Below are 13196 nucleotides of genomic sequence, written 5' to 3'. Positions count from 1 at the left end.
CGAATGGTTCTATGCCTTTCTGTTTGTCCTTATTTTACCTTTCACAGGATCTTTTTCGGCAGGTTGTAAAATACATCCTCTCTCCCCAGGAGATTCTCTGTGTGCTGCAGTCCATCTAAACAAATATGTATTTACAACGGGTTCTTTTTTAAAACATGCATTATGTGCCTAATAGACTGAAATGACTCTTTGGGGGAAGCACGGCATAGATCCCGGCAGTTTCTTGTTGTCTATAGCATTCACCTCTTTTATATGGCTATTTATTTTTCTGCTGGTTTGGATGGTAAGAGGGGCTACGAGGAGGAAAAATCATATGCCCACATACAAACTGCCATATATAAAACCAAGAGATTGGGCATGCAGGACTAATGATCTTTGAGGTGGATGTGAATTTGAGCTCTGTACTGAAAAAAGTCAAAAGGGAAAAAAAAAATGAGTCATAAGACTCTTCCTTCTGGTCGTGAGTTACTTTATATGTTTAAAGTTTGGGGGATATTCCTATATCAGGATGCTCTTGGCTTTTAAGTGAAGGGAAACCCCTCCCCCCAAAGGCTTAAGCAATAGAGAAACCCTATTTTCTCAAATATCAACAAGCCTAGGGACAAGACAGTTCCAGGACTGGTTACGCCTACGGTTCAACCATGTTGAGCAGGACTCAAGTGATTTTTATGCTTTCACTTTTCTACCTTCCTGCAAGCCTGCCATCATTCTGTCATATAGAGACCCGATGATGGCTAGCAGAGGAAGAAAGACCACCCCTTCCTCTGTACATTTCAAAGCAACACACCCTATCCTCCAGACAGGATTCCGCTCACATCTCCTGGCAGGCCTGTGGCTAAAGCCATCACCAGTAAGCAAGAAGCACAATGATCATCTGGACCAGAGGTGTTCAAGCCTTTTTTTTTTTTTTTTAAGATTTTATTTATTTATTCATTCGACAGAGATAGAGACAGCCAGCGAGAGAGGGAACACAAGCAGGGGGAGTGGGAGAGGAAGAAGCAGGCTCATAGCAGAAGAGCCTGATGTGGGGCTCGATCCCACAACGCCGGGATCACGCCCTGAGCCGAAGGCAGACGCTTAACCGCTGTGCCACCCAGGCGCCCCAAGCCTTTTTTTTTTTTTTTAATGCCGATTGTATCTATCAATACATACCTTATTAGAAATTATGGGGCACCTGAGTGGCTCAGTCAGTTAAGCAGTGGACTTTGACTCAGGTCATGATCTCAGGGTCCTGGGATCTCATCTCACATTGGGCTCCCTGCTCAGCGGGGAGTCTGTTTCTCCCTCTCCCTCTGCCCCTGCCCCCTGCTCGTCCCCCTCCCCCAAATAAATACATAAAATCTTTTAAAGAAAAGAAATTAACATGATAAACTTTAAAATATTTATTAATTTCCTCTAAAAAAAATAAACCCATAATATCTTAACATACCTATAGTTACAAAGAATAACTACAGTTACCAAAATGAAAAAACAGTGAGAAGATTGGTATGCTTCTTAATTTCTGTAAAATTTTTAATGCGTGGTTTAATAGCAGGTGGCTGTATTCTCAGGTCTGCTTCTGCCTTCAGCCTATTGTGATATGTGGTTTGGTTCAAGTATAGGAAGACATGTGGCCTCATAAAGATACGTAGTTGCAAAAGGGAGGAGTATCCGATAATCTCTTCAGCTAGCTGGATATCCTTCTTTGGTACTATATTAAAACTCGAAGAATGGCAGCTTTTTGAAGATTAAGGGCAGTGTGGAATCGGAAGCCACATCAAAGAACTTCTACATGCTCTGTTACACTAACATCCGTTGGTTTGTCTTGTTCTTTGAATGAATCTTTATGCAGGCAGGATTTGGTGACGTCATGCCTTGATCATTTGGAGAATATTGGCTCACTGAATGACGTACATCTTCCAATGTTGACATGTTTTATTACACAAAATTGAAACATTATCGTCCTTAATGTTTCCACCAATCTCATCAGAAAATTCTTAAAATATTGGGAGCTGTCAAGCTCATCGTGGTAAACACAATGTTTCTAAAAATTATAATTTTAGCGTGAAAGCTTACATTTCATCATTGGCAATGGACACCGTTAGCTGTTTCCCTTTATTCATTTTTGAGAAAACATCTGCCAAATGCCCAAGTCTGAATAACCAAGGTTGGTCAGATATTATATAAAGTAAAAATGGTGTTCCATGAAAAAAGCCAGCTATCTCAGCTCACAACTCAAACCATTGCCCAAAGGCACTTCCTTGAGATGTCCACGTCATCGTACTTTGGTAAACAGCAAGACTGATTTATGCATCCTTGCTATTTCTTCAGCCAGAATAATAAAATGGCATGTACTTAAGAGTTGAGATTTAATAAAAAGTGTATTTTTTACTACGTTGTCAGTGTATCCTCAAAGAAAATAGATTTCTTTCTTTCTTTTCCTGTGAGTGTATGGCAGTGAAATATACAATGTCTACTAATACAGTTTGGTGCCACCGCCTTGATTCCCGCTAAGGCCCCAGCCGTTTTACTCATCATTGCTTTTTACCATCAGAGCAAATGTCAGCATCGGAAAAAAAAAAAACAAATTACGTCTAAATATTATTGTGAAAATAGTTTTGACCTGAAGGACTCCCTCAAAAGGTCTCTGAGACGGGTTCTATAGACCATGCTTTGGGGACTGTTTGTTTATACCAACTGGGATTTCCCTCCGGGGCTGGGATACCTCTGTTAAGTATTATGCAACATAATTTCATGGGGGGCTGGGCACGGAAACAAACACGGTCCCTGCCAGCAAGAAAGAAATGGGATAGAGCGAATGTGTTTGCCATGATGCCGCTGTGTAGAATTCAATACAGCAAATAATCAGCAAGGAGAATGTTACCCTTTTAAGGCTTGCTCAAGAAATCTCAGAACCAGGGGCGCCTGGGTAGCGCAGTCGTTAAAGCGTCTGCCTTCGGCTCAGGGCGTGATCCCGGTGTTCTGGGATCGAGCCCCACATCGGGCTCCTCCGCTATGAGCCTGCTTCTTCCTCTCCCACTCCCCCTGCTGTGTTCCCTCTCTCGCTGGCTGTCTCTGTCAAATAAATAAATAAAATCTTTAAAAAAAAAAAAAAGAAATCTCAGAACCAGAGCCTTCCGCCTCTGCCTCAAGTACTTCTGGGAGGACCGGAAGCTGGCGGGAGGGTAGTGCTAAGGAGATCAAAGTTCTGGATTTGATGAGACAGTTAGACAGCCCTGGGCAAGATGCTCTGGACAGAAATGAAAATGTGAAGACAAAATCCCAGCACAAATGGACCTTAAAACTTACGGGGAGGACAAGAAACATTCCTTTGTTCACTCATTCACTCAAGAAATGTCTGCTCAACACCATTGATCCAATCCTGGAGACCCTGATATGAATGAGACATGGTCCAGCCATCATGGAACTCACATTCATATTAAGGAAACATAAATATTTTTTGTCTGAGTATTTGTGTAACATCTGACTCGACTTTTAAGAAGGACTTTGAAGGAAGAGCAGAGATTCATCACCAATATGTGTCTGGCATCCAGACAGGAGAATGTGGAGAACTTCCCTGAGAAAATGACAGAAATGACCAAGGGAGGGAGCCAGATGGAGAGTAGGGGGAAAGAATATTAGAAGAAGAGAGATGAAAATTGCAAAGGGTCAGAGACTCAGAGTTGAGAAGGAGCTCAATGCTCTCCGAAAGAAAGAAGACAGAGCTCCTGAACCCTGGTGAGGGAGGGAGGAGGGCTTGAAATGAGGCTGGAGAGCGAGGCAGAGCTAGGGTCTTGAAGAACCTTATTGGCCAGGTCTCAGGGAAATGGGAAGGCATTAGTGGATCTATTCAAGAGAGTGGCATGATAAGATTTTCATTTAAAAAAAATCGCTGGCTTTAGTGTGGAAAATGGCCAAGAGAGAGGAAGAGTAACTATGGGGATATTTTTAGAGGACTGCTGGACTGAGCTCCTCGTGAGAAAACAGATCCAAAGAGCATCTTGTGCTGCTAGCCTTGCTACCCCACAGTGCAGCTGGAGCCAGCCACAGCCCTCACTGCAGGGCTCAAAAGACAAGCGAACATTGCAGATCATGAGTACCAACCACAGATGGATGAAGATCGGGGAGGCAACACCCGTGGTGAGGGAATTGGGTGGAAACCAACCCTATTGGGTATTCTTATGAAAAATAAATGCAAATCACACAGAGAAACAAAGTGGTCAGAATAGGTTTCAAAAAATGGAGGTGGTCCTGGAGTCAACAGTTAAAGGAGATATATGGTGGACATGAGGTGTGAGACCAAATGGAGCCAATGCAATAAGTTTTGACCTGTCATTGACCATGACTCATTTTTTTTCTCTCAAGGCATGGTTGATTCTGTGCTGAACCAGGATCTGAAAACCAACGGCTAGCCTTGCCTCCTGAAATCAGTGTCTTCTGCAGAGCTGACTTCCTCTGGGAAGAAAAAGAATATAGTTATCCCGTTTTGGAAACATTAACCAGAGTCACTTCTGTTAGAACTTTGTCCCATTGCCAGGAATGTCTATCCTAATGATTGGAAGAGTTGGAAGTCTGTTGGGATTACACTCAGTTGTCTGCTCAACAGAGATGAGGGGGTGAATGTGTTACTGAAACTATGCATATGTTTGGTGACTCCACAGAAAATTTTTTGTGATGACCCAGGATGTGATGGTGACTATGGAAAATGCCACAAATAAATCACAAATGATACCTGGGTAGGTCAGGACTGCAGAAGTTGTCAATCTGCTGGGATTATGCACAAAGGCTTAACCATACCGCCATGATGAAACAAACACCTGTAATTAACTCTGGGCACGTGGGAGCTCTCCTCTACAAAAAATATCAGTTGGCCCAGGTAAGGGTCTCACCTGAGCCCCACTAAGAATGACCACTAGCGCAAATTATTGATTCTGACCTCAGCAGCAGCAGCCATGGTGGTCTCTACTTGAAGAAATGGGGATTTAAAACACTCACAGAACAAAGTGATTGGGTGGCCGGTCTGGCACGGTGCTTCCAGTGAGTGAGGTGAACCTGCTGTAGTACGGGGAAAAGGGGCCACAGACACTTTAGATGACCTGACTCATAGAAATCATTAGAATATCTCAGGCCACAATAAGATGAAGAATAAAATCCATTGCTCCTAGCAATGGAGGTCCTGCAGGGGGTCCTGCAGACACCATCTCTGCTCGTTACAAATAAACCATGCAATTTGCTTGTATGTATCCCAGCTCCAAAATAAAACTCCTAATAGAACAAATGCACTGCCTATAAATCTCAGCACATCCTGCATTATTAGTAAAACTTTTTAAAATTCATAACTGATAAGTCATAAACCCTTTTGATGAATAAGACCCCACATACCAAGTGGTAAAATACTATGAGACCTGGTAAAGGAATAAACCTGTTGAATAAATCTGCTGTACAAAAATTTATCTCGATGTTACATATAATGAAACCCTTCTTAAACAAAAACCTGATAAAACAATAAACCTGCTCAGAGATTAAATTTGCTGCTCCCCAGGGCCATATTTCTCATCCGTTTTTGGAGCTGCCAGACACCTCAACCTGTTTAACCTCTGTAGTCCTGTTTTTACACCATGTTTTGCTGTTCTGTTTCAATCATTCCTATATCTACAAGATGTAAGGAATTTCCTACAGACACAGCATAGAATATCATTAAATTACTACCGATGGCAATGCTAATAGGAGCTAAGTTTATCTTCTCCCCACTTTGGACCCTTGCTTTCTCTCCCAGCCACCCCACCATAATGAGGCAGATGCAGGAAATTTCCACTCACTCTTACTAAAATAGCAGAGGACAGGAAGGATGGCTGTGGTAAATCAGAAATCGAAACAATAGTAAAAGGCTTGCTAGCAGCCAGGGACAGCCATAGCCCAGTAGCACAGAAAGACCAGCCATGGTCCTTACCTGGGCTCTTTCCTCCAAAACATAAAGCCCAATGTGAAGGGTTGAAGAAGACACATACACTCAAAGAGAAATAAATTTGAGAATGGCTTTAAAAAGTGCATTGTGTGCTCACCTACTTTACCAACTCTTACATATCAGCTGGGAAAGTATTAATAAGCGCTTAAAAAAGGTAACATAGACACCATACAAGAGCTGAATTTCTCCATAGTACCGTCGGGCAGTTCGGTGCTTATTTCTGCAATTTACCATTGCAGAAGTGATTTCTAGAAGTCACCTTTGGAGAGTTCCTTCAAAGCTAGTTTCGTTAGCCTCTCTATAGTGTTACTACTTGGCGGCATCACCATCATCATCTCTACTTCACAGCTCTTTTATGGGATTTGCGTACCTTTGGTGGTTACTCAATTTAATCCCCTATAATTTATTGATACCATCATGTTTTCAAGGCTTTCTGGCAGGTGCAGGGAGTGAGGGATTATGGAAGGAGATAGAGATGAGCAAGGCAGCCCTCCCTTGTACAAGTTGTCACACCCACCAGAAAGGTGGAATGTGCCCTACGCCATTACAAGGAAGGGGATAACAGCACTCAGGGCTGGGTTTCTTAATCTTTGCTGAAACACCAAAGATATTATTTCCGGCTTCCTTTTCCTCTCTCTTGGAGGCTGATAATGATATAAAAGCAAATCAGTTGGGGAATTATCTTTCCTGTCTTCGTCATCATATTTATTAAATATGCTTTTTATAGCTTTAATAGCTAAGAAGTAATAATTAATCAAAGTATAATTCATATATCATAAAATTTATCTTTTTAACCTGTACAAGTAAGTGGATTTCAGTATATTCACAGAGTTATAGAACTACTACCAACATCTCATTTCAGAACTTTTTCATTAGCCCAAATAGAACCTCTGTCCCCACTAGCAGTCATCTTCCACTCCTCCAGCCCCAGCCCCTGATGACCGTTAATCTTTGCCTTGTCTCTACAGATTTGCCTAATCTGGACATTGCATAGAAATGGAGTCATACAGTATGTGGTCTTTTGTGACTGGTTTCTTTTACCTAGCACAAGTTTTCAAGATTCGTCCATTTGTGGGGGGCGCCTGGGTGGCACAGCGGTTAAGCGTCTGCCTTCGACTCTGGGCGTGATCCTGGCGTTATGGGATCGAGCCCCACATCTGGCTCCTCCGCTATGAGCCTGCTTCTTCCTCTCCCACTCCCCCTGCTTGTGTTCCCTCTCTCGCTGGCTGTCTCTATCTCTGTCGAATAAATAAATAAAATCTTTAAAAAAAAAAAAGATTCGTCCATTTGTGGTATTATCAATACTTCATTCTTGTTTTCTTGCCCTTCCATTGAATAGATATAACACATTTTATTTACTCATTCATTAAGTTATGCATATTTGAGTTGTTTCCACATTTTGTCTGTTAGCAATAATGCCGCAATGAAAATTTGTGTACAAGTTTGCATGGGAACATCTGTATTCATTTATCTTCAGTCTATACTGAGGGGTAGAACTGCTGAGTCATACGGTAACTCTCTTTCAATTTTTGATGAACTGCAAAACTGTTTTCCAAAGAGGCCATCCATCTTACAATCCCATTAGGAATGTATGGGATTTCAATTTCTCTGCAGCCTTGCAAACACTTAGACTGTCCATTTCTTTAACTTTAGCCATCCTCATGGGTAGGAAGTAGTACCTCATTGTGGTTTGATTTGCCATGCCTTAAAGACTAATGGTGTTGAACAGGTTTTTTGGGACATTTGCGTATTTTTTGGAAAAATGTCTATTTTAACATTTTCCTCATATTTTAATTGGGTTATTTATCTTTTTTATTAAGAAGTTGTAGGAGTACTCCTATATTCTGGCTAGAATACCCTCATGAGATAAGGATGTACAAATACTTTCTCCCATCTTGTGGGCCGTCTTTTCAGTTTCTTGATAGTGTCCTTTGAAGTTTTTAACTTAGATGAATTTAATTCATCTATTTTTTTTAATTGCATTGTTTGTTCTTTTCATGTCATAGCTAAGAACTCATGCCAAACCCAAGGTCATGAAGATTTACTCCTGTCTTCTTCTAACAGTTTTATAATTTTAACTCATATTTATGACTATAATCCATTTTGAATTAGATTTTGTGGATGGTGAATTGTCTTGGCACCTCTTTCCAGAATTAGTTGACCATAAATCATAAACATAAGGGCTTAGTTCTTGAGTTTCAAGTCTATTACATTTATCTCTATATCTATTCTCATGTCAGTACCATGGTGTATTGATTACCATAGTTTTGTTGTAAGTCGTAAAACTGAGAATTATAATGTCTTCGACTTGGTTCTTCTCTTGCAAGACTTTTTCGGCTATTCTGGATCCCTTGCATTTCCATATGAATTTTAGGATCAGCTTGCCAATTTCTTCCAGAAGGCAGCTGGGATTTTGATAGGGACTGCATTAAGTCTATAGATCCACTTAAGAATCTTTGCCTAATCTGTTTTTCTATCCATCCAATGAGATATCTTTTCACTTGTTTAGTTCTACCTCAGTCTCTTTCAATAATTTTTTTAAGTTATTTAAATTCCAGTGAATTAACATGCAGTGTAATATTAGCTGCAGGTGTACAATTTATTGATTCAACACTTCCATACAACACCCAATGTCATCACAAGTCACTCCTTAATCTCTGTAATTTCTTTCAATAATGTTTTATGGTTTAGGTATACAAGTCTCTCAATTACTTATTGTTACTTATTACCAACTTTTTTATTTTTTTGTTTCTGTTGCAAATCAAATAGCCTTTTTAATCTATGTTTTGGTTGTTCATTGCTAGCATATAGAAGTACATTTGATCTTGTATCCTACAGCCTCACTGAAAGTACTTATTTGTTCAAATAGGTTTTTAGTGGGTTCCTTAAGATTTTCTATATACAAGATCTTATCATCTGTGAATAGAGATAGCTTCACTTCTCTTTTCCAATCTGGTTGCCTTTTATATATTTTTCTTATCTAACCTGCTAGAATCTCCAGTACAATGTTGAATAGGAGTGACAAAAGTGGACATTCTTGCCTTGCTTTTGATCTAAAGAGAAAAGTCTTTTACCACTACAATGTAACCTTGGTTTCTTTGCAGATATTCTGTCAGATTGACAAGGTTCCATTCTATTCTTAGTTTGCTGAGTAATTTTCTCATAAAAGCGTGTTAAATGTTGGCATTTTTAAAACAATTTTCCTGTCTGTTGAGATGATCATGACCAGCATTATCCTGTTAATATGTTGTATTACATTGATTGACTTTCAGATGTTAAACCAACCTTGCATTCTTGGGATAAATCTTACTTATAACATATAGTCCTTTATACATATTTAGTCTCGTATATATATATACACACACACACACATATATATACACATATATATTTAAATCTATAAATTTATAATATATTATGTATCAAATATATATTATAAATGTTAATATAATATTAATATTATATATAAATATATAATATATTACATAGTAGTATATATTAAATATATAATAAATAGGTATGGTTTGTTTATATATAATTTTGTTTTGCTTATATATATTTTTTGTTTTGTTTACATATTTTTCTTTTGTTCATATATATTGGTTTGTTCATTTTTCTGTTTTGTTTTGTTTATATATGTTTATATATGTATATATAGCTGAATTTGGTTTGCTAGTATTTTGCTGAGGAATTTTTATTTATATTCATAAGGATTAGTATTAATTCTTTGAAGATTTGGTAGAATCAACTGCTTAAGACAACTGGGCCTGTGGAATGGTTTTTTAAATTGGCAATTCAGGGGCACCTGGGTGGCTCAGTCGTTAAGTGTCTGCCTTTGGCTCAGGGCGTGATCCCAGGGTCCTGGGATTGAGCCCCACATTGGGATCCCTGTTCTGCTGGAGGCTGCTTCTTCTTCCTCCACTCCCCTGCTTGTGTTTCCTCTCTCGCTGGCTATCTCTCTCTGTCAAATAAATAAATAAAATCTTTAAAAATAACTAACTAAGTAAATAAATAAATAAATTGGCAATTCAATCTTTTTGCTCATTATATGTCTCTTTAGATTATTTGTTTCTTCTTGAGTCAGTTTTCATGATTTATGTCTTTCTAGAAACGTTTTCCCTTTCATCTAAGTTATCTAAACTTCTGGTATGCAGTTGATCAAAGTAATTCTTTTTATTTCCGTAGGATCCATAGTGATCCCCCCTCTTTCATTCCTAATTTTAATAATTTGAGTCTTCTCTGTTGGTGGTGGTGGTGGTTTTGGTGGTGAACGTAGCCAAAAGTTTGTCAATCTGTTGATCTTTTCAAAAAACTAATTTTGGGTTTCATTGATTTTTTTAATATCTTTTAAAATTATTCCATTTATTTATGCTCTAAGCTTTATGGGACATATTTTCCTGTTTCTTTGCAAGTCTCTTTTGTTGTTGAAAACTGAATGTTTTAAATATTATAATATGGCAATTCTGGATATCAGATTCTCCCCTTCCCTTTGTTGTTTTTGTTGCTTATCATAGCAACTATTTTTGTTTGTATGGTGACTTATATGAATCAATCCTATAAAGTTTGTTTTTGTTATGTGCAGCTACTGAAGTCTCTGCTTGGTTAGCTTCATGGTCAGTTAATAACTGAACAGAGATTTCCTTACATGCCTTGATCCAAATGTCCCCCATCCTTGGCTGAGGCACTCTACGTGTGGAGGCACTACTTCAGTGCTCCAGCAGTTTACAGCTCTGCCCTAGCCTTCACTTCTTGATTGTGCAGAGCCTTGGGGATGACCAGAGGTGAGAGAGTGAGGCTTTCTCAAGTCTTTCCTGCTAGTACTATAGCCCTGGGAATGTGCACAGCCTTGTGCATATCCATGTTCCTCCAGATCCCCAGGAATATGTCAGTCCTTCCGATAATCATCTAATTCTCAGATATTTCTTTTAAGTTTTTTGGCCAATTTCTTGTTTGCCCCAACTGGTATCACTGCCTCAGACCACCGCAGTGTTAAATAATTTCTGCTGATTGTTTTCAACAAACACCTTGGCCATAGGACAGATAAAGACAAGTCCTGTGTATGAGTTTTTTTCTGGGGATCTGCCGAACAGGTAAAATAGTGACAATTCCCCGGCATGGGGAAATTGGAGGGGCTTCAAATCCACACGGTCCCCTCTAGTGGCTGCTATACTGTTGGTTGTCACACCTACTGTGATTCTGAGACTACCGCAGAGCTGGGGAGAGGGGTGGAAGTGGAGCAAGTTAACGTGCTTTCATGTTTGTTACTCTTACTAAGACTGAACTGCTTTTCTCAAGAATAAATGCTCTTCAGTTCATTGGAGGTTTGGGGTTAGTTTCTGTAGTTCCAGAAAAATTGATTCCAACAATGTTTTGCCAATAATCTCAGTGCTTTTATGGAGGAGCAGATCTCCACCATTCTAGATGACCTTCTATCGTGCTTATTTTACATTCTTTTCTGTTCCCCCTTTTTCCTTGTGCTCACTCCAAATCCGTCATGAAGTGGAACCACACGCATCTCAATCAGATGGTCTCTAAGAGTGAAAAGATTTGCTACATGCACGTAGGAAATTTCCTTCACAACCTCTAAGATGGGGTGTCTTGAATCTTCCTGGAGCAGCCCTTAGTGAGGTCAGGTCTGAAATCCTTAACTTAAGGATAAAATGATAGCAACCAAATAAAGGTAATTGATATTTGATGCAAAAATACAGCTTAGACGAATTGACACGAATGAGAAAACTGTCTTTAAAGATTCGGCACAATAGCATCAATGATGTGAAACCTAAAGGGCATCTTGATCTATGACACCTAAGAAGGTTGTTGATAAGAAATAAATATTAACATGTGATGTTAAAATTATCAAGAGCAATGAACAATAATTGTATCTGGAAGTCTCCAAAGCAATCAGGAAATGAGCCGGCCCGAGGAGTAGCACACAGACCTTGCCCCCTTCTTTCAATGGTAGCTCTTCTCAGGCCCACTCTGCTGTTCACCCTACGTTTGTTTTTATTTTCTTCCCAAACAGTAACTGGCCTCGGCTCAGATGCCGTGATCCACTATCTCACAGCCATTTTTCTGAACATAAGCAGCCTGCATTTAAAACTCTCCAGCTCATCTGTCTTCATTTGAAGACCGAGTTAAAAAATAAAATTAATGATTGCTATCAGGGGGAAGACGAGGAGCATCTTTGGTGAAAAGTAGATCTGCCACATTTGGCCAAGGCTGACATCTTTCACCGGCTGGAAATGGCTGGATATACTTGTAAACATTATTAAAAATAATAACTTAATGTTTCCTTCCTGTGACTCGCTAGCATTAGCAAGGTAGTTCCAATTAGTATTTCCCGAGCGAGGTGGGCCTCTGACTTCATTTCATTTAGAAGAGGATTTGTTTTCTAATTCTTACTTCTGCTGTTGTCAATAACAGACCAGAGCCGAATGACGGCTGCCTTCCCCTCATCACTTACATTTTGCAAAGCCACAGTGAAGGAATATGCATCTTTGATTTTATTTGTTTTAGCTCTGCTTGTTCCGTGGGAGAGAAGACACATTTACATCCCTGTGATCTGCATGGAGTTTAAAAATACAAGTAAATCACGTCAAGAGACTAAATCATTTTGTAGGATTTTTAGAGTGAAGGCAAATAATTCAATGATAAAATAGTACGAATGGCTTGGAATAGAATGCTTTTCCTTGGAAAACTTCACCTTGAGTCCCCCTGAGCCCACGGGCAGTGGGGCTAGAAGGAAGGAGGAAGGGGGGGAGGGGAGGGCAGGAGGCACCTCCAAGGCCCAGCTGCCTTTCCTCTGGGTGGTTTTCCGTGCTTATTGATTCTGCCTTCCATTCTAGTGAGTATCTCTTTAATAGACTCATCTTGCTTTATTAAAGTCAAAAATATGTTTTTAAATGCTAAGTGAGACACGCATTATTGCAAATGCAAAGCTGCAAAATGTGTTTGGCAGCCTCAAGGTAATAATTTCTTCCAATTTCAACACAAAGTTGGTGAATATTTCAATTGATTATGTTGGGCGATCCGGTAGTCATTTAATCATATTAACATAGAACTTGCATATTCAACTAATCTCACTTGCTGGCTTATCTTATACCCCAGAAAATCTCACACGGCAACAAGCACACACATGCACGCTCTTGCGCGCACGTGCACACACACACGCACACACACACACTCATTTCCTGTGGTAGGCTTTTAACCAAAGTTCTATTTAACGTCTAAGCTGTGCAAATGACTGTGTGAA

Source organism: Ursus maritimus, unplaced genomic scaffold (assembly GCF_017311325.1).
Source record: "Ursus maritimus isolate PB19 unplaced genomic scaffold, ASM1731132v1 scaffold_19, whole genome shotgun sequence".
NCBI lineage: Eukaryota > Metazoa > Chordata > Mammalia > Carnivora > Ursidae > Ursus > Ursus maritimus.
The sequence above is the reverse complement of the archived record's forward strand: the minus strand, read 5'-3'. Positions refer to the sequence as shown.